Source organism: Rhea pennata, chromosome 6 (assembly GCF_028389875.1).
Source record: "Rhea pennata isolate bPtePen1 chromosome 6, bPtePen1.pri, whole genome shotgun sequence".
NCBI classification, from domain to species: Eukaryota; Metazoa; Chordata; class Aves; order Rheiformes; family Rheidae; genus Rhea; species Rhea pennata.
Window position 1 is genome coordinate 15,756,412 of NC_084668.1, and position 23,116 is coordinate 15,779,527.

General features: G+C 40.8%; 1 long non-coding RNA gene across 1 annotated transcript in view; it reads left to right on the forward strand.

Moving 5' to 3' along the window:
* Positions 1-4,895, forward strand: part of LOC134141773 (uncharacterized) — a 28,115-nt gene extending 23,220 nt beyond the window's left edge. The window contains exon 3 of the long non-coding RNA XR_009958720.1: positions 898-4,895. This is a non-coding gene — a long non-coding RNA (uncharacterized LOC134141773). The remainder of the gene's footprint in view (positions 1-897) is intronic.
* The last annotated feature ends 18,221 nt before the right edge of the window (positions 4,896-23,116 follow it).

Consider the following 23,116-nt stretch of genomic DNA (forward strand, 5'->3'; position numbering starts at 1 on the left):
AAGTTAGTTTAAAGCTAACTCAGGCATCTCACCATAAGTTGCAGCCAGTGTTCTCCATATGGTTCCAGATGCACTGGAGATGAAGTTAACTTTCCATTAAATAAGATGACTTCCAACAAGACTTTTCTGTATCTTTTCCAGATACTTCTGCTAGAGAGATGAAGGTGACAGGTAGAAAACATCCAGTTTAAATCCATGATGCTTGAGCAAGTTGTGGTGGGGCTGCTAGGTTTCTTGATAAAGGCCTCTGATGAGTTTTGATGCCTGACTACAGTAGCCATGACCACTAAGAAAAGATAACCCTTGAAGGTCACTAGCCATTTCTAAGTAAATCCATTTTTTCCCCTGAGCTTATTTTCCTGCTTATATTTGAACCAGTAGTGGCAGAAATTCCTGCATATATCCCGGAGCCAAGCCCGCCTCTATCTCCAGGTCAGCAGATCAGTCCAAAGCAAATCATCCTTCCAGCTGGTCCAAATCTTTCTTATTATGATTGGCAACTATCTTTGGCTATTTGCTGCACTCTCACTCTGTCACCCTAAAATCTTGATATGCTCTCGCTTTATCAAGGCAGTTATATTTTCTAGTTGAAAAGGAAAATGAGCAAAGTGCTCGGCAAGGTCTACATGGACACCATTCTTGTCAGGGCATTACTAATTAAGTGGAGGATTTAGCAGAAGAAGAAGGCAAAGTTAATTGTTTACTTACTCATGGGGCTCTGTTAGGAGGGAGCAGTGTTCATTTCTTCTCTTCTACTGTTAATGCAGTGACTATCCAGGTCCCAGCCCAGCAGCAGACAGACCTTAAGGTTTAACATCCACCTTAACCTCATCAAAGCACATAACAAGTGCCTCATTGCCCTTCAATGCAAGTTAGGAATATTTTGTTTTTTTCTAGACATGCCTCCAGAAGATTTGCAGGATGCTGAAGGACCCTCTTTGGGCCCCACCTCTGTGTCCTTGTCCCCAAGCTTTACCCTCTTCCTGTCTCTCCAGCATCATTTTTTTTGCAGTGTGTGAGAATGTCACATTTGCCTTGACTAGATGTTAACCTTGGGTGGCATATTCTGAGCTGAGCTCCCTTGATCTGAATTTCTCAGAAGTACAATAAGTCTCAAGGGTCTGAGGCAGATGAGCAGAGCACGAGTGCATGGCAGAGAGAGAAGAAAAGGAAAGGCAACACGATATGTATACACATCCACACTGTAAGATGCCATTTCTGCCCTCTGCAAAGCCTCTCTGTGCACCAAGTCACCCCTGGTGAAAGCCTGGCAGTGGAGACATCTGGACAGGCAGGAAATAAGAATATAAAGTGAGGGTTTGTGTTTTGCTGCCTGCCGTATGGCAGGGGGCCGTCACTTGTCCTGGCCGGCTTTTCTCTGCTCCCAGGTGTCCAGCCACAGCCATTATGTGAGTCTCCATGGGATGTGCTGGGGAGATCGCTGTGACAGTGACCTGCAGGAGAGGAAGTTTCCAACCACGGGGAGGGATTCACGCCAGCTCGACAGCAAAAAGTTGCTGCTGCCTTTTCCTCTGCCCGTCCCCAGCCCGCATCCCCACGTCATGCCCGGGGCCTGACCAGCCTGTCTTGCAAAATAAAGCCACGACAAGACCCAGCTCTCACAGAAAGAAGGGGCAATTCTCCCAGAGCATTTGTTTCACATCAGGGAAATAAAAAACAGCCACTTCTGAAGCGACTATCAATGACGGCAGAACTGAGACCAAGCGAAAGAAAGGTAATCGTCAGCGAGTGGCAGAGAACGCTGGAGCAGTTCCCTTCAGCCTCTCTTGTTCTCTCCCAGCTGAGGTTTCTTCTATCAGAAAATCTCTCCAGACATGGTGATTTCTTTCAGACTCCAGTGTAGCTACAGCATGGACAGCAAGGCCAAAGCCCTCTTTTGGGCCCATACCAGCACGTACCTGCCAGCAGAACCACGTGGGACAGAAGGGGAGACCTTCTCCTTGTTACCCCCCACGTGAATCCCTGCCTGTCTCGCCAGATGTTCACAGCTCTCAGCACCACAGAGCCCTCAGAAGAGGTGGAAGAGCCCTCTCTCTCCTAGCCCCCATGCCAGGCACACATCCTGCCTGCCCATGCACCACACCACTGTCCGTCTGTCCAGGGCAGGTCCCCACCATAAGCAGTGCTGTCATGTAGGGAAGGATTTGAAATGGCGCCATCCTGGCAAGGTGATCCAGACCAGGGGTTCTCACACAGAAGAAATGTGTTTCACCCTGATTAGCCTTGGAAACTCAAACTTCTGCATCTAGGATTTGGGGTTGAACAAATACTGTGGATTCCACATCCTTTTTCCTGGCTGGCTATGTTATATATGAATATAGGTTTTTGTAGCATGGCAAAAAGCCCTGCAGGAAAAGAAAGAAAAAACACATCAAAAAAAGAAAGTGATTTTTTTGCACTTTCTCAGCAACATGTTGAGAAAACCCTTCCCAACTCCAGGCAGCAGGAAGAAAAGATAAATTGTTTGTAGAGGACAATTCAAGGCTGGAGTACAGAACCAGTGTGTGATTTAATTCAGTTTGTCATTGTCTGTCTCTCTCCGTCTGCTCTTCTCCCCGGGATGCTGCTTAACTTCTTTGGGGGATGCATGAGGGAGATTTATCCCACGGGTTGCTTCAGCTCAGGCCTCTCCATTCACGTCTTCGGTTCAAAAGCACCGAACTTTTGCAGGGTGCTGGCCTGCAGCTTCCATTGATTTCAGAACACAAGTCAGTGACTGCAAACTCTGACAGTTTTTCAGAGGGCAAAAGGTTCATGGATGAAGAGCTGGGACATAAACCCTTCCTCCTAGGAGCTTTAAAAGGCCAGGATGGGATTAAAATTGAGTGAGATCAGCTGATCCAGAGGCACCCATATATCAGAATTTCCTGAGAGCAAGTGCTGGTAGTGAGAGTCATATCTCTTTTCCCCATCTTCCCAGAGAGAATAGCGAATGTGGCAGTGCAGTTTACCTACCATTTTTTGGCGCTCATTGTTCCCAATAGCTGATAAAGAAGAGAGATGCTTCATCAGCCCTGTGGGGTAAATCTCTGCATCGCCATTTCATTGGTACCACGTCCAGCTGATTGATGCTGCATGGGCCTGCAGCTCATTCATGGTGCCAAGCAAAAACTGCTCTATAAAACCAAACTGGACTAAACGTTTCAGGGGAAAATGTTTCACTAGAGGCTTCTAATCAGTCCCAAATCACAAGCAGCTGAAATACAACACACAGCACAGGAACAATTCTGTGTTTATCCAGAAGAGTGAATCAAAGGTGCATCGGCTCTATCTGGGCTAAGAAGGTCAGCATGCTCCCAGCTCCTGGCCTGCGTTAGGGATGCATGCCACACTTCTTTTCACTGTGCCACTGTGACTAGAAACTGAGGCACCTTTTTGGCCATGTGGAGTCAGATCTCAAGTTTCTACCAGCCTGCAGTAGAAAGCCAATCACTTCCTTGAGTGTTCAGCACCTCCTGAATTTGCACTTCGCCTACATGGGTTGATTTAGTACACAAGCTTTCTGAAAAATGCTCTAGATGCCAGCTCCACAGACTTAACCAAACCAGTTAAAGGTGAGCTCTTGTATTCTCCACCCCTCCACACACTTGTGTCAGAGGCAGATTGATGTGTCAAGCCCCTCAGAGAAGAATTGCTTTGTAGATGGAGAGGTGGATTTGTCCAGATATCAAGCTTTGTTGCAGAAGAGCATTAGGAGCAGGAGATAGTCCAACAGTTTTATGGAATTTCAGGACCAGGATAGTACTGTGAACAAGACCCTTTTTTTTTTTGGTGGGGGGAGGGAGGAGAGAAGAAGATTTGACCATAATGCAATGGTATTTTTCCCCTAGGGTTAGAGAACAGGTCATTTCTCTCCTTTTTGTTTTTTGTTTTGTTTTGTAAAAACGTAGCCCTGTGAGTCCAGCTGGTTTCACTAGACTCTGGACAACGTCCTCCTTCACATATATTTGCCCAATTGGAAGAACTGTCTGGCCTCAGCCATCTCCTGGTCACCATCCCTGTGAAGAAAGTTACCAGGTGCTGAGATCAGCCAGCTGAGCAGCCCATGCTGTCAATCCTTAATCCACTTTGGTTACAATAAACTGGGTCAGCAAAGACTTGCTACTGAAACCAATTAAAGTGGTTGACTGCAATTGAATCAGGTTACAGAGTTCCCTTGAGCAGCTCAGATGGCAAATCTGAGGGGACAGTAGCCTCCAGCCACTCTGATGAGCAGCTGGAGATGGTGTTGGAGCCATTATGTTTTCCAGAAGCCTTTATTTAGAGTGAAGCTGTCAATCTACATCCTTAATTGGTAGTAACAAATCTCATCACAGGTTGGTGTTTCAAAAAGCCACCTTCTGTGTCAGGAAAAGCTGTCATGGGGGAGGCTTGGAAGCACTGGAGAATAGATAACATGTAAAGATCCCTTTTGATGGGCTCAGGGTTAACCACCATTACTATCAATTATTCATGGTTTCCGTGCGGATTTAAGGCAAAGAAGGTATTAAAAATTTACATTTTTTCTTCCTTCTCACGCCTCCTAGGCATTATCACCTCTTAAATATGGTTGCTGTATGTGAGTATTTGCTGTTAATTAGCTGTAATGATAATTACAAGGAAAGCACATATGCCTTAACTTTGGAGATGCAATGCATTTCATGTTAAACCAGACTAACAGAAAATTCTTCACCCTCTCTTTTATTCCAGAATCCTCAATTGCACTTTTATTTAGTATTTATTATAACTGAAGATCTAGCTCTAGATATTGGTCTGCCTTACAGCTCTGAAGGCCTCGATGATTATGTGATTTATGCCTTTTTAAGACTGTTAATTATTTTGTGGATACTCTGCTCTCTCAAAAAAGTTTTATCATTTGTTAATAAAAATGATATTTAGATATGAATAAATTTTAGCTATACAATATGTAATTTAAATAAACAGTTCCCATCACCACTGTTGGCTTCTGTTTTGCCCTTCCTGAGGCTCAGAAGAGTAGACTCAAACTAGTCTATCTCAGTTTCTGTTATTACCTAGTTTCACTTTCTGGTTTTTATTGGTGTAAGCTGCTCTGGTATAGCCTAAGCTCATAGGACACTGTGAGCTCCTGGACACTCTTCCAACTCAAAGATTTGAGTCTGTTACAGTTTAGACTAAAACCTCGTTCTTTTTGCTCTAGAAATGCCCAGCTCGGTGAGAGGCATGTTACACAATGTGATAGAACCACAGTGCTGTTTCTTCTAATTCTTACTTCCTTACAAAACGTCACATGCATTGCATACCTATAATAGAGTTGATAAAAAATTTTCCATGATATTTCTTTTTTTGTTGCAAAAGGCCTACCGGATCAAAGCCAAAACGCTTTATGGCAATTTTCTCAGATCGTACTCAGAATAGCCAATACTCCTGTGATAAAGCTACTCACCCGGGCTGCCTCATACCCAGTGGAGCCCCGCAGGTTATAAATCCTGTCTCTTTCTGTGGCTCACTGAATATTTCATTATTTATACTAACTGGAATAGCTTTAGGAGGAGAGATGGAAAATGCATTCCATGCCAGAATGACAAATAGGCCACTAATTCACTTTAGGCTTTGCTAAATTTTTTTCAAAACAAAACTTGGGCTTTTGCATTTAGATAATGTCCCAGTCAGGGTACCCCAGCAGTCAGAAAGAAGGGAAATAAAATATTCCTCTCGAAGTGAACCTGGCTGGCTGCTGTCACATGCTGCACTATAAATCGATCGGTATTACTGAGTTGTTACCTTTATTCCAATCACATCTAACTCAAACATGAGCAATGTTAAAGCCGCATATTCTCAGATAGGTAATTGGAAATAGACTGGCTGAGCTTATTTGCAGTTCACACACCTTCCTGAGAGAGGGCTGGATTGAGATTGCTTTGCATTTATCCCTTGGAAAAAGGGTAGTGTCAAGGATTACTCCTTTCTCCTGCTAGCCTCCAAACTGCACTGGCAAATTGCAGAAGCTGTCACACTCACCAGTCCAGGGATTTCACTGAGAACTGGGTAAATTGGTAAGGTGGAAAATGGACTGAGCTCAAAGCATAAAAGTTACCATGATTGCCAAAAAGAGGAATCAGTGTATATAACCCATGAAAAGGTATTTTTAACTTTGGTTTATGGCAAGTGGCCATTGTCAAGAAATCCAAGTGAATCCTTTGACATCATTTTCTTGATTATTGGACAAAATGTCGTAATAGTGTGCCAGAATCAGTGGTTGCATGTCGAGGTGATTCTGTCTGCTTTCTGGAAGCACTGGACACAGCATCTGCTGCCTGTTTGATCAGGGCTGGGAGAAACACAGAGCGGAAGCAGCAGCCTCCCAGAACAAGGGCCCTATTCACACATTAGCACCTATTACAGCACTTAAGAGACACTAAGGCACTTACACAGTGGAAGTGATGAGTCAGTCAGGTTTCCCTTTGCTAAAGCTGCAGCTCGGCTCCCGTTCAGTGCCATATTCAGATCCTCCTCCTAAGTGGCTGAGAAGGGATGCCAGCTTCTCTCTATTGACCGCCTTAGGAGTAAGTGTCTGGCTGTCCTGCAGCCCATGCAGTCTAAATCACTTGTGACTCCCTTGAATGCAAACATTAGTCTGATATCCACCCTAGGCACACATATGGCCTGGGAGCCATGGGAACTATCACACTTTTCCATCCTTCTCTTGCACATATTTATCAGCTCAGGAAGGAAACATGCTGCAAGTTCTATATTGTCTCTGCAGATTCCAGCTCTGCCTCCAACACAGGTAACAGGGAAATAAGAATGATTACAGCACACAGAAATGATATTCAAGTGAGATAACAAAATCTATAAAGTAATACTGTGTAAGCTGTACTGCCTCCAACTCACAGACTATTCTTTCCAAGAAGGGTAGATGAACCCACAATAAACCAAAAACATCAATTAGAACTAATTAATCTGTCTATTACTTTCCCTCTCAGCTTTTTAAAAGTCAAAGGCAAGTTTATTTTCCCAAGTGATACGTTAGCCTCACCTGCCAGGTATTCTTGGTTCAAAGCAAGCCTTAAGAGTCACCTTGTACTACCATATTACAGGAGACATAATAGAGCAGAAAGAGAAGTAAAGAGAAGAGTGTATTTCTCCAGAGAACGTAGGTATATACTACATAATCATAAGCAATATATGATGACAAACTCCACCATAAATATTCTCATATGTAGCGTTCTTTAATCATGATGAAAGGAGAAACCTGGGCTTCCTTGGGGGGTGGTATGTTCTCATTTGTAATCATATCTGTCTTCTCACCATGAAGTGTTTTAAGTTTCAGTCAGTTTTGTGATTTTGCAAAGGCTTTAAAAAAAAGTCCTAAAGGTGGAAAGAATTAGAAATATGTTTGAACCTAGTGGATTTTAACCACAGAAAATGCAGAATCCCATGTCTGTTCTACAGGTCATATAAGGACCAGTATTTCTATCTGACATTCTTAGAAGTGCCACTGCACTTATCCAGGCACGTAATGACCAGTGATTGTACTCCAGAGACTCATTTGTTTCAGTGGAGCTATGCTGGTCTGCACTGGCTGCAGGGCTGCCTTCAATTCTCAGCCGTAACATAAAGCAAGGGAGGCAGTAAACAGCCCACAAACACAAGAATGTCTTTTGCCTAAAAATGACGTGTTAATTTAACTGGAAAGCAATGTCTACCACAAAGAAAAGAGAGCTCTGCTTTAATTGAAGAGGCCAACAAGCAGCATCTTCAGGAAGCCCATAAGGGGAATAGTTAAAACCCAGGGCAAAATTCTGCCTAAAGTAAATGCTGTTTAATAGCCCTAGCTATAATTACTACCTGTGACTGTGTCCCTTATTAATAATAGCATTTATTGCAGTAGAAATCCAAGTCTGCTTTGGGACACAGTTTTTCACATTTACAGATAAAATTTTTAAAATTTTTTAGTATATGATATTTTAAATGCATTGTTGCCTCTTGTTTCAAAATATCCCAAAGCTCTTGGTAAAACTTGCATCTAGTTCTGTAAGAACAGTCTGCCTCTGTGATCTCTTTCTGATCTGTGCTGAGGAACGAGTATATATACACAACACCCCCAAAGATAGAAGGAGCTGGGAAAAGTTCCCCATTCAAGCTTACCATTCAACAAATATGGAAAAAAAAAAAAAAAAGACTTAGTCACTATTTAGATTCAAGGTTCACTTGAAGCCAGGTGACTCAGAGATTGGCAGGGTTAGGGTAAACTAGTTTCTAAAACCAGTGATGTAAAACATCACTGCAACACATCTGCAACACATTCAGCTGCCTTTGATTCCTGTTCCTGAACAAGCTGGTGTGCAGCCGAATCTAACAGGAAGATTGCCCCAATTGCAAAACCAGAGTCCTGTGGATCTGTAGTCAAAAACTTACTACTGGCTCCTGAAATTGTTCAATAGCCTAATCTGAAAGCCAAGTCCATACTATAACATTCAGGTATGCTGAGAAATTGCAGGAGAAAGAAAATTGCATCACATGTAGACAGTCTGTTGGCAAACCCCCTCTGTGTAAATGAAGTTCCACTGGCAAAGTAAACATTTTGATGGAAAAGCATCTGTCCTTCAGACAGGTAATTTATCTATAAATGCAAAAGTCCTTTGCCAGAATAAATCAGACCTCCACTAGAGGCCTTAGCCAACATCTCTCTCCCAGTGTGACCTTTGTAGTGCAAACTAGCCCTAGGAGGATCTTTAAAAACCACTCATAAAAAATGATGGATTTAAGATTAGCAGAGATCAGGATCAGATTTAGAGGGAACTTTTCTCTTTGAAGAACTTGAAGGGAAATGCAGTGAGCTCAGTATTAAAAGCAGTGAGCATGTCCTTGAAATGTCTGTATTGCTGGCTGAAACCACATTTCATCGAAACACGAAAGAATAAAAGAAAAATGATACTAGTTTTGAAAACTTCGTAGACCATGTTCTGTGAAGTATGCAAGCACTTGCTTAATTTTATGCAAGTAAATGACTTTCTTGAAAGCATCAGTATTTAACCACACACTCAACTATTTGCTATATGATACTTCTAAGAAATGGCATCTGCTTCCGTTGGTGAAGATTTTTAATGGATGGAAGAAGGACACCTGAATGATATCAAGCTGTCTTCATTCTCTCTTACAGAAAGGCCCTGAAGCTGTGCACTTTGAAATAATCAGTATCATTTTTGTCAGAAGAGCAGGAAGATGGGTGCTTTCTCCATGCAGAAGTCGAAGACCTCTCTGGTAGGGCAAGGAAATAGAAGAGTAGTAGTGCAAAGAGGGCAAGCGTGAGGTCAGTCAGACAGAACAGAGAGGGAGATATTTAAACTGGTAAACCAAAAGAGGAGAAGCAACAAAGATACAGATTCTCAAAGCGATTTAGGCCCCCAGTTCCTATTTAAGCATATAAAATCCTTTTGGTTTCTTAGGAAATGCCTAAGGAACTGTTACAGAGACAGTTGGACTGTTTGACTTTTTTACTACTGTTTTTTATCACCTATGGATTAAAAACTATGAATATCAGGAAATCAAGGGGAAAGTGAATAATTAAAGAGAAATTAGATTCCTAAATAATTTTGGAAATCTTTCCTGGGCAACTCAGTAAGCTCCCGAATAGTCCAAGATGGCTAGTGGTAGCCCTGCAGAGATGTGACTCCCTACCTTGCATAAGCAGGCAGTTGTGATAAAAGACCATTTTTATATCGCTTGTAAAGAAAAGTCAATGTTCATTTGTTTGGGAGGCCTCCTTGACAGAAAGCTTTATCAGCCATGAAATTAGCCCTTCATGCTCTTTTAAGCCAATAGGCCAGGACAGGGATGCCTGCTTCACCTGGTGCTTGCAGTTAGTTCTGATTAGCAGCCCCTCATGGATTTCAAACAGCAGCCTCCTTAAATGCAGGCTGTAAAACTTCACTGGCTGCACTAAATCAATAGGGAGGCAAGAGATGGGGTTGGGGAAGAGAGAGGAGAAATAAACAGACACTAAAGCTACAACATTATTATCTGCTTTGGCAAATGGCCACCAAAATTGCTCAATATATTGTATACACAAACACACACTCACATACACACATATATTCTGCCTGGCAAAGCAAAAAAGAAAATAGCCCTTAAACAATATGTTCAGTTCTCTTGGGCAAATAAGAAGCAAGCAGCTATATTTAGCAACAAAATAAAACTGCACTGTAAAGCCCTGGAGACCTATTATGGCAATGCTCTCTGCACTTCCAATGTTTAGAGGATACTTATTTACTTGAGTATGAGAAGATAGCTAGGGACTCATAAAACGCCACCAGGAAGTGCAGGTGAGCCTACAATCTATTGGTTACTATGGGATGTGACTGTTAGCTGGCCAAAACATTGCAGTGGTACCATCACAAGGATCACAGCCATGTTCTGACATCTGAGACTCCAAGGATGCCTAAGCAATTTATAAACATAGCAGTACAGGCACTGGCGTTGGAAACGGAATGCTCCTGCAGGGGAGCAGGTCTTTGAAACTGGAAAGAACAAGCCTAGAGCAAATGTGTGTGAAGGGCTTGCTGAGGCTAATACTAAAGGCCTGATACAGAGCCCATGGAACTGTTGACACTGACTGGATCAACCTCTGATATTACACAGGAAATCAGCAAAGTAGTTTAATGCAGGTTAAATTTCATCTCATCTAGTTTGCCATATAGACACCTCCATCTGTTCCTCTTACTGTCCCAGGAGAGAAATAGGACTCTCTTTAAGCTGCAATTCTCCCAACTTATTTTTGGATTAAATTATGTGTTCTCTGAAAATGCCTGTTTCTATCTGCTAACTGTAAAGAAAACAGGGCAAATTCCACCCAGAGAGGCCATTGAAAACGGCAAAGAGAGACCCATCCAAATTCCTCTATCGAGAAGAGTTGCTAGAAAGTGTGATATTTCTTAGAGCTTGCTTTAGATAATCATGCTGAGTAGAACAGAATGAATTTGTTTCTCATATTTTATAAAATAGACCTTGAAATCCCCCTCTCTCCATCTTTGGTATCTTTAAAGGGAATTTCCTTTAACTGATTTCATTTCTCCTCCATACCACAAAAGTCTTCATTAGAGGCAGTTCAGAACCTGAGACTTTACCAAAAACGATCTGCATATAGTTTGGCTGTACACTAATAGGATTGCATTTATAACTATAATGAAGTCAGCTGGATAGGATGAAATATGATGCACTATGGATGGACTGAAATTTGGAAAGATTGAGTGATTCTCAGAACGACTGAACAGTTCCACATTTGTGGACTGCAGCAGAGGCTTAGAGCAAGGTCAGTAGCTTGAAAACCCAGTGGATAGCTAACTACTTATAATATATACATACATACACATACACATACATATACATACACATATATATACATACACATATATACATATACATATATATATACATATATATATATACAGATCCCGTGTTAAAGAAGAGCTGGGGTAGGCTCCCTGTGAGAGTGAGAGCCTAGCACTTTAACACTAGTTCAGCATCCCCTCTGCTTCTATGCCCCCATGTGTTAAATTAGGATAATAATATTGCTTTGATCTTCCTCACCATGATGTTGTGCCTTTTAATTAGTTAGCATGTGCAGAGACCTGGATAAATGCTAAGTTTTAATCAGAACTTGATGAGCTTGGGGAATGCAACAAGGTCTGAGCAGAGGATGGAAGAGTGAGACGTATTGATCCAGTCTGCCTGGCGCAGGATGATGCAGATGGCATTGCCTCATGACAGTCACTTCTGGATGGCAGCCGTAGCCCTCAGTGGTGTGACGCTGGCTGATTCAGGACATCTCCAGCCACCCTAGCTGATGTGGCTCACCTCTGCAAAAGGGCTGTTCCACATTTCTTCCACGAGGAAGTGTACAATTTAATGCAGCCTTCACCAACTACTCTTGTTGTGCCCACAACCTCAGAAAATTTCTTGCCGCCTAATGTTCGCAGGGACTGAAACTGGCATTCAGTTTTACCCAGTGTTTCGGAAAAATATGAAATCAGAGGGCTAGTATCTCTTCTGTGCCAAGTAATGGGAGTGAGAGCAATGCTGTGAGTGGAACAGTGCCCACAGCAACCTTTCTCTCCCTCTTTCAGGGTGGTTGGGTTTTTGTTGGTAGTGATTGATTGGGGTTTTTTTGTTTTATTTTGGTTTAAGTTTTTTTGCCAGTAAAGAATATTTACAACTTTGTGCTGATTAGCTCCATTTGAACTGAACCAAATGTTTGTATTCCCTGTATTTTATTCAGGACCCCCAATTATATAAGCTACTCTTCCAGGTTGTGTTTTTGTTGCTACTCTTTTGCCCAGGTCTAATATTCTGGGATCAGAGATGTTGCATAGGGGAAAGTTCCTCCAAATATGGTTTAATTCTTTATGAAGCACAAAACTCAGTTCCACAGGAAACCAAGCAAAATATCCAAAGGTGGAAACTGGGAAATATATATAAAACAAGTGGCTTCTGTTTGTGGGTAGAATAGAGAACACAGAAAAAAGGCAGAAGCATAACCCCCTGAGTTAGTAATATATCCCATCACTCAGAGATGTGTCTTTTAAACAACCTTTGATAATTGGTCTCTCCGTAGCATGTAGTGCACATCCTGAAATAATGGGATGGAAATCAGCATCAATCAACACAGCATGAAGCTCTTTCTTCTCCAGCAAAAACATATCCTTGCTAAACACTGGTGGGTGTTTGTCCTAAATTTAACACCAATTAGGGCCTGATCCTCAGTTCTGCCTGAAGGGATGAATGTCCTCCACAGCCATCCAAGTCTATCAAGAAACACACAAATATCTTGGCACCTCTTTGAAGACATGCTGTAGAATCAGATCCTTAATAGTTTGATAGCCTCAGTGCTAACATTGCCCAGAGCATTAAATCTGATAAACCATCAAAGACATCCCTCTACATCTATATAGAACAAAACAATGGCAACAACAACAGGAAAGAAAAAAAAAAAGATAGTATTGCTGTGCTTCTTGTGTATACCTCCAGAGCCAGGAAATCTGCAGCTGAGATAAGAGGGGCTAATAAGAGGAAAGAGATGTCACTGGGGTGGGGTGGGGGGGAAGCCTAAATACTGTTTAGATTCACTTCATGTCAGAAAGACAAACTGAGCTAATTTTCTATGAACCTCCCAGAGAGGAATTGAGTCTCATTTTATTCCTGTTTGTTCAGCAATGAAAAAAGAGCAGAGCATTCTGATATCTTCATACTTCTCTGGTGTAAAACAGAAAGATTCTCATATCCCACCAAGCCACCAACTTCCCTGGGCTGAAAATGCAGGAGGAAGACTCAGCTTTCCAAAAACATACAGCATACTCTTTCCTCTGTCTCTATCCCAAGCAGCAGACAAAACTTTGCCAAGTCTCTTTAGCTGCTGGCAAAGAGATCCAAGCTCTCTTTGCATCTATGACTCTTCACGTTTAGCCCTTTCTCTCCAACGTAATTTGAAATGACATTGGTAAAAGGCAACACCAGTAATAGGGATGACCAGCTGCTCTAACTTTACTCCGGTCCTCTTCTACTCAGAGCAACCTATTACACTAATGAGGAGGGTGGACCATGGATCCAGCTGGTGGAGCCAAGGAAACACCAGTGTGCAAGTCATACACAGTGAATAAAGCACAGACAGCGAGATTGCCATCAAGACATTAGGTAAAATCAGCTCCTCTGACTGGAGCTGGAATATGTGAACGTGCAATAGTGTAAAGGGACGAGAAAGCCCTCCAGCCCCCCAGATGGTGAAGCGTTGTGGTGAAAACTAGGCATACCAGGGAGGGCTCAGCTGTCATGGAGGAGAAGGTCCTTCAAAATACAAGGTCTTCTCAGATGCCTTGCTCTCCTCACTCTGAAAAAGAGTGAGAAATGGCTGTTAGTAGCAGTTCATTATCTTGGCTACTGATAAGGAGGCTGAGCGTATGCTCGAACCTCATCTCTGCCCTCTTAGTGATGACAGACCTGAGAGCAGCATGTCTGGCCTGCTGCTGCTAGCATCCACCAGGGATTGCCAGGTCTCATATGAATTTTGCAGGTGAAGGATATAAGAAGTTCATCACTTTTGAGAGGCAGCCAAAGCAAATCCCTTGAGGTCACAAACAGGGCATTTCTTCCCTTGTCAAAACTGATACAGAGAACTTGGTTGAATTCCACTTAAAGCTATGAATTATTATAGTTATTCCAGAGCAACTGAAAACACAGAGTATTTCCCTCATTTCTTATCCTTTCCTAGGATATTGTCATAGATTTGGAATGTATACATTTCAAATGCTTTTATTTTCTTAGGAATTAGAATACTCAGTACAAATGAGGAAATTGGATGAAAACTTCCCAATAAAATAACAGTCCGTCAGAAAATGCTGACGTAGCGAAATGCAAAGTTTCACAGTAACTGGTCGGGAAGTTTCACTGGAAAATTTTTGCCTAGATAAGGTCAAATGTCTAATTTTCAGTATGTCTGAAAGCTTCTCAATTGGTTTTCTATGTAATAGTAGTATTTGAAATAATACTATTGAAGATAATGGATTTCTTTTCTTTTTGCTATGGTCAACGTTTATCTAAATTAAACATTTGGACAAGCTTGAAGTGAAACCTCCCTGGAATGTGCTTTGCAGAGCATGAGAAAAAATATCTGTAATGTCAATCACAAAACTTTAATATATACGATGATATTAACAAAAGGATAGCAGTAATATTACTTCGGTCTTAGAAGCTATTTGCCTGTCTCAAGGGCAAAAGGGACAGGAGACCGTTGTCAGACAAGGAACACACAATACTGTTCACCGGGTTCTACTTCTTGAAATATTAGCTCTGCTAACTGACTGTATTAAATGTTCATGTTTATGTCGCACTATCGGATGAAAGCTTTACAAGGGAGCTGACTGCCAGTCACAAAATAAAAATCAACATATGCAATTAACTTTCTCTCTCTTTTTCCTTTCCTCCTGATGCTTCCTGCCAAATCAAAGTTTCGTTGGAGATTTTCCTCCAAACAGCCATGTCCTGATGGAGCTTTCCTTCTCAAGGATTAAATAATCAGTGTAATTCACAATCAACACCTGAAATAGTAACCGCACTCTGTGCAGTCCCTGCTGGACAGATTCTAAGCACACTCAACAACATACCACCATTCTGGTTTACCTTTTAATTTCAGAGGAACTGGTCCTCAATCATCTCTTTCTTCTCCTAGAGTATATCTATGTAACTCAGCCTCAGAGTGGTTTTACTTCTCTAGAGGCTTTCAAAGACTTCCCAAGAATTGGTCAAGGGGACTGAAATCCTCGCAGTCTATGTTTCCCCAATGAGGCTGCTCGGATGAAAAACAGGAGCTAGTATCTGCAGCACTACCTGTTCGGTGTTTGCAACAGACGACTGATTATTAAGGATTAATGCAGAGCCCAGATTTAGGAGACTGGTAGAGAGGCCCATGGAAATCAAAATAATAAATTATAAAAAGTAATGAAAGCAAAAAAGTAACAAACGTCTCACTTTATAGCTGTGCATTAAACTCACTCCATCCTGTGTTCAAATATCTTTTAAAAATGTAGCTGGAAGTAGTCTGAACTTCATCCACTCTCCTGTACACACAGCCCATGGTTGGCTGGCATAGGTGTACAAAGTCCTGATGTATGTAGAGTATGATCCAGCTGTGACTGTCTGTAAGGCATGTGTATCTCCCAAAGGCTAAAAGAGCAATGTCCTTGGGCTGAAACATAGAAAAAAACATTGTTTTTCAGGTTAGGTTATACCTCAGGTACTTATAAAATAATAAATTACCTAAACAAGTCAGGAAAGGAAGAAAAAAACAATGCAAACAGCTTGAATTGCAATTTACAAAGTTGCTCAGCACAGCAATATTTAAAGCTGTTCTTCATGATGTCATTTTCAGATAAGTTAATAAAGAAATATAGGAGAGAATCAATTTTTAGTAATCATTTCCATGTACAGTAGAGAAACCTCCAGGCTATTCAATTAATTCCAGACCGTAATTATGACCCAAGAACAAATTGTATAAATCAGCATTTTTTTATTTAACTATACAAATCAGATTGTGATCTTGAGTGCAAATCAAGAATTGTATATTTCTCAGCTCTCGCTGTCCCAGAAAATAGGCTCTCCAAGGATTCAAGCCAAGCCCCTTGAGACATAAACTGCACACACTTCAAATTCCAAAGAGATCACAATAATTACAGTAATTTTTAACTCAACATGTCACAGTCCCCTAAAGACATTCAGTTTCCTTAATAGAATGCAGAAAAGAAAAGGTTATATTTACCAACTAAGTCATCAAATTCTAGATGGGAGATGGAAAAACACATTTAAAAAACCAAAAACTCAAACCAACTATTCCAGTCTGGAATCAAATTGAAGAAAGCTACCTGAAAGAAAACTACAGCTGGAGAAAGCTACAACAAAGAGAGATGCTGAGTTTCGTCCGCTGTGCAATGCTTTGTGTTACTGGTGCGGTTATCCTCTGTGCATCTCAGAGCACTCTCTGGTTGCAACATTACAGTTGCTACTTTAGTCTCGCAGGGTCTATTTGTATCTTAGCAAACAGTCCAAGGCTCAGAAGTGAAGCCACGTGCCTACGAGTGTACACTCAGCAATCTTCAAAAGTCACAAGCTGATTTCAGGGGTCCAAGAGGTCTCCACACTTCATAGTTAGGTGCAGACATGAAGGGATGCAAGTGATTCACAGACCCTTCCACTGAACAAAATCACAAGACCCTTTCCAAAGTCAGTAACTTTTCATTTTGGGACCAAAGAAGTCATTGCTCTGTTGGGAACCCTGAAACTGGCCATCTGGTTGGCTTACTGCTTCCCTCCAGGGCATGGGCCACCTTATCTTTCATGCTGCATACATGTTTGCTCAATCTCCAGTTTCAGTTCAGAAGGTGTAAACATAGCCTTTGGTGCGTGCTCCTGAGAGCAAGATAAACGCACTGTGTGCCAGATGATCACATCCCAGATCTCCAGGCCTGCGAGGCTCAGAGCTGTCACTTCAGACAGGTAAAAGGGAAGTAAGCACGGCAGCTCAATATGTGAATTCACTGCCCCAAATAAGGACTCACTGCTTCTGTTATTAACCAAAGGGGGAATAAAACACATGAAAAGCCATAGTTATTTTCTTTCCTCCATTCTGTTTGACTGCACCCTGGATTTCAGCAGCTTCCAACAGTCCAACTAGGCACTGGAGTGATAAAAGTGATCATATTAAGTGATTGTTTCCCATCACTTTTTTACTTACTGACTGACTCTAAATCATTGCTAATATTTGGGTTTCTAAACTTTCAGGAGAATATTTTAAACAGTATTTATTTGAAATCAAAAGACACATAACTATTACTATTGACATGTAGTTTATTGTTTTGTTTTTTGCAGACTAAGGTTTGGACCTAAATTGCCTTTAGACACCGATCTTCCCCAATAACAAAGAAAGAAACAAGCCCTTTTCTTGGCTGATATTCTTCCTCTGCATCACTGAAAGTCTGATGGTTTTCATCTACTAAGAATCTGTCTTTTGGTGTTATTGTTATGAGTAGATTAAAATTAAAGGAAAGCAGCCAACAAGAAAAGACAGGAAGTGGTACAACTTCAGCTGCAATGTCCTAATGTTGCATGTACTTTCTGACCAAAATATGTTTTCATCCACAGCCAGGTGCTAGAATCACAAAGTGATAAAATTCATCACAATAAATAAATAAAAAGAAAGAGTCGATACAGCTTGTAACATATGCAGAAGCAGAATAGGACTTTTTAAAACATACAGTGCCTTGTGACTGGGAGTTAATATAAGGAAAACGGTGACTTCTCCAAGTAAAATTTGAGATGGGAAAGAGAAATAATTTTAGCTAAAATGAGATTTAACCATAAACAATTTTCATTCTGAATAGTAAACGATGTTCTTTATCTTAAATTTCCATTATATTTCATTATCATGTGTTGAAAAAAAAGGCAACAAACATTCATCTCTGCATCTAACAATTTCAGCTTTCTTCTCAGAAAGCATTCTTTCTAGATAGCTCTTTAAGAAAACAAATCACATCAGATATCCAGCCAAAAAGTACCAGCTAAGCCTTCAGACTTTATGTGGTTTATCTAAATTCCCACAAAACCAGCATTTCTAACTTACAGTTAGTTAAGGCTGTAAGTAATGTCATCCTTACACAAAATACGTGACAAAGACACAGCAGTTAAAAAAAGCTTAAACATGAAAAAGAATGGATATAAGCAGTTTAAGCACTTTACATAAATATTCTATTGCCTCTATATTTCATGCATTCAGTTAGAAAATATTGACATATGATACTTCACCATATACATTCCAATATCAGCTTTAACTCCATCCTTTGTAATATGCCTTTCCATCTAGATTAATATACAGTTATATTATTGACAGTTTAAGTATATAATGTATTTAGATTTATATATAAACTCAGGAAAAAAGGGAAAACATATCCATATATTCTAGGCATCTTCACATGACTTAAGAATAATAATAAAAGTTATTGAGTACCTGGACTAACTAGTAGAAATACAAGTCAGTACAGTCCCCTAACAGTAAAGCAAGGCAATAAAAATTCATTCTATCTTTTATTTTTTTCTTTTTTCCCTATTTTAAAACAATCTGATTAACACTGTGCTGTAAGGACCCTAATGTTTGGACTTTTGGGAACAAATCAGAAGAACAAATTCCTAAACTATGATTCTTGACCACAATCTACTTTATATGAATATATACACATACATACATATATGTATATGTATACGTATATGTATATGAGTACTTTTGTTCATCTCAACTCTGATACAGCATCTCGGGGGGACAGGTGAAAGCAAACATGACTGGTGACACATTTTGAAGAGTTTTGTGTGCTAGCATTAAGTTAATACTAGAAAGGTCAATATTCACTTGTTTTTATCCCTTGAATGACAGAGGGAGAAAGAGGCCCCTGTCAGCTGAAAGCTATTATTTGGTTCATGGAGCTCTCACCATGTGGTGTGTCAAGCTGTAACACATCATTAGGCAAGCTAGTTTGAACAAACACTCCCATTCTTCCCCTAAAATACCCATGCCCTGAAGAAGCATCCTTCAGAAGTTGAGCTGGGTCTAGGCAGATGCAGCAGCAGTGACTTCGCTGAGTCCCACCCTCAGGACAGCTCTGATGTCCTTCCTTGATCCATGCACACAAAGGCTCCGCTCCTACAGCCAGCAGGTTAAGACTGTTTTATATGCTTGTGGTTTATCTCTTACCCAACCTTTCAAACCCTCATCAAGGTGTCAGACATTCCTGAGCATAGCTTCCAGATCAGAGGCACTAGAAAATTCTAGCTTCAGTCCAGCTCCTGAGAAATGGCAATTCCAGAACAGATGGGTCTGTCAAATGAAAAAAACATTTAAAGAGTTATGAGTCTCAGACTCAGCTTCCTGTAGTTATTCTGCAAGGATGTTTGTTTGTTTGTTTCTCTTCAAAAGGGCAGGCTTAAAATTCATCTTTGTCAGACACAGATTGAATTTAAATATAATCAAACATGTTGCTTTGAAGCACTCATTTTTACTGCTTAAATTTTTATAGATATATATATGTAAAACAGGGTTCAAGTGAGAGTTTTTCAGATTTGGTTTCCAAAATGTGCCAGGCTTGGCATTGCTTGGCTTTAAAGAGGATGCCGACTGAAGAACAGTTTATGGAATATAGAATCTATTACTTGTTATCTATGGTGGTGAAATTTCCTTTCTCTTTCCTCTCAGCTGTACTTATCATTAAACTCCAGAACCTAGCATCCACAAAATAAAGCTACAGCTATGCTTCTGCACAGGGATGAGGGGTTGTGTGGATGGCAATGAAGAGATCCAGTGCAGCCGCTGTTCTTCCTCCTTTCTATTAAGACACCCTAAATATCTCCATGCAGCCTTCTCCAGTTCTACCTGCCGGTCATCAGGGTCTAATATCATGAGGGTGATGGCCTTTTTGCCTTTCACGTGCTCTTTTAGGGCCACACAAGCTGGAAAAACTTGAAGACTCATAAAGATAAATCAGACGTGAGTTTCTTAACATTTCTCACCCCCCCCCCAAGTTACCTAACTTCCCTAGTTCCCTAGAGCTCTTCGGGTGAAGAAAGATTGGTAGGTTGTGTAGTTTAAGAATGTCTTCTCTTCCATTAAGGTTTATAGGCTTTTCTTTCAAATCTGATCCATTAGAGGAAAAAAAAAGCTTTGAATTACTTTGCTGTTCACTGTATCCTGTTCCTAGCTCCTAGAGCAGGGCTGGCAAATTGAACTCCAGAAGATATATTCAGAGCAGATCGACTTTCTTTAAATAATTACCATAATTAACTTATAACGGAGTTTAAAGTGTGGGTGCTCAGGGCTATTTTAATACTTGGTCCAAACCCAGATTTGGCCTGCTCGGCAGAAATAAAATGTTAAAATAGCCATGCAGAAGCATATTTATGTATCTCCTCTGTGATCGAATAAAACTACTGCAAGTATTTCTTTTCTTGGCTTCTAATCATGTTTGGCAGTATGGTAAGTGTGGAGGGATGTATTATTGTCTCTCCAAAGAAATAGCAACCAGAAGGAATCAAATTAAATTATGAACAAAAGATACAGCAATATTTATCTATAAATCCAAAAAGGTAGGGTTGCAATTGTATGCCAATCATAGCAAAGTTTAAAGCAAAATGAAAATCTGTAGCTATTCTGAGTGAGAAATGGACTTGAATGGTACATTATAAAATTTGATATATGGAACGGGTTAAAATAAAAAGATGTAATGCAAAGCTTGTTAACGAATTTGACTGTGAACAGTCTTAAACAACCACTGGCATATGCTTACAGTAATGTCTTAGCTGTTTTGTTCTTTCATGTTTCCAGCTAGTCTCTGCAGAGGAGATATAGAGAAGAAGGGGTAGATAACGAAAGGAATTTCTTGCCTTTGAAGTGGAAAATAATATCATTTAAAAGGCTGAGCATTTTTTTTTTTTTTTTGTATTTTATTATGATAGACTTTTTGCCATGAAGCTGTATGATTTTAGCATGCAGAGGCATTTCTCAAATAGCTTGCTGATAACTATTTTTTCCATGATTCTAATTTCTACATTTGTTGGAACAAGCTCAGATCTCTGACCTTGCAGCGATGACATAAGATCATTGTTATCACTGCATGATGCAGTGTCAAGCCGAGGGCAGCCTTAGATGAGGTTGTTGAGAACCATCTAAGCCATGGTTCAGCTGCTGAATATCTGACTTCTAATTGCCTCCTGTGAAAGGAAGCACTTTTATTGTCTCTAGCCTGCAAAATAGTATCATTTCTAAATTGCCTTATGGAAAGAAAAGATAGCGTTTTGGTCAGGTAGGCCAGTCCCATTGTCTCAGCTATACAGAAAGGGAACTGAGAGCCAAAGTCCACAAAAAGAACTTATTTCTTGCGACAATGGGTCTTTTAATGCTCATTTTTAGTGGATGTCCCCAGCTGCAGAGTCCATTACTCTGAGCTTTAGTTCTTCTCCAAAGGGGAAAGTCGGGCAACCCAGAATGGGACCCAAAAAAGCCAGAATACTGTAAAGAGCATCTGCCAAAGAAATGGTGCTAACAGTTTGGGGGCCTAAATCTTGCTCTCTGTGGGGCTGTGATGACACCCTTTACATCAGCTTGAAAACTTGGAAGTACATGCCTTGGCACCTTTTCTGGATTCAGGGTCACTTTCAAAATATAGCTGGAGGTGAGATCGGTCCTGTCTGGATAAACTGGAACAGTTCAGAGGATAGGGACTTCTGCAAGATCAAAGAAACATGGGACCAGTTCCATTTCCTTTTTGAGATTATTCAAATTCTATCATTTCCTCAGGAAAAGGATATTGAAACCACTGAAACACAGAGCACCTTGTAAGAATCACAGAATCACAGAACCACAGAATGGTTGAGGTTGGAAGGGACCTCTGGAGATCATCTAGTCCCCCCACCCCTGCTCAAGCAGGGTCACCTAGAACATATTAGAAACTGATGCATCCAGGTGGGTTTTGAGTATCTCCAGAGAAAGAAACTCCCCAACCTCTCTGGGCAACCTGTTCCAGTGCTCTGTCACTCTCACGATGAAGTTCTTCCTCACGTTCAGGCAGAACTTCCTGTGTTTCAGTTCGTGCCTGTTGCCTCTTGTCTTGTTTCATGGCACTACTGAAAAGAGTTTAGCCCCATCCCCTTGACACCTTCCCTAAGAGAAGCTCCTCAGCAGCTCAGTTTTTCAATTTTCTTCACTGTCTTAAAGTTTCACTGGCCCAGGGAAGAATCGTGTTCCAGAGACCTAAAATTATCTTTCTCTGCAGAGGACTGAAAGTTGATCACACTGGACATCCATCCATTCATCTCTCCATGTGCCTCATTTACACTGATGTCAGATCATTTTCAACACAACTTTGTGCAGCAGGTGGATATGCTGTGAAGGTCTTTAGAAGTATCTACAATTCTTCCTGTATGTCAACACAAAGGAGAGTACGGATCAAGGCTGTCAGTCATCACACCCTTCACAAAATTAGGAAAAGTCAGATATATTCCTTAAAAAGGAGAAATTCATTCTCCCAGGGAAAGTGATTCTCTCAGTCATACCAAATAGAGAGAAAAAAAAATAACTGTTCTTCACATGAGAACATTCTCTCACAGATAAGAGAATTCATCTATAGTCTCAGTCTTTGCTAAAAGGTGGGGTTTCCAGAAGGAAAATCAGCCTTCTTTCCCATCATTTGCTTGCTTCATAAAATATGCAAGAGAGTGCTGGCAATGAACTCTGCATCAATTCATCAACACACCATTCCTGAAGCTTAAACGTTTATTGTGCAGGAGAAAAGTCACCATCAGATAGTAGGTTAGATCCATCCTATTGCTCTCAGCACATCAATAATTAAGCAGGACTTTCAACCACATCATTTAATACAACAAAATGTTTCCTAAGAATTGTGAAATTATTACTCCCCCAAAAAGCCAAGATTATAAAGAGCCCATGATGCACAGTGGTCTCTGCTCAGAGACATAGAGCATTCCTTCCACTTACTTTAACACAGCAGTAGTATTCAATGGCTTCAGGCTGTAATTAACAGCACAAAGCCCT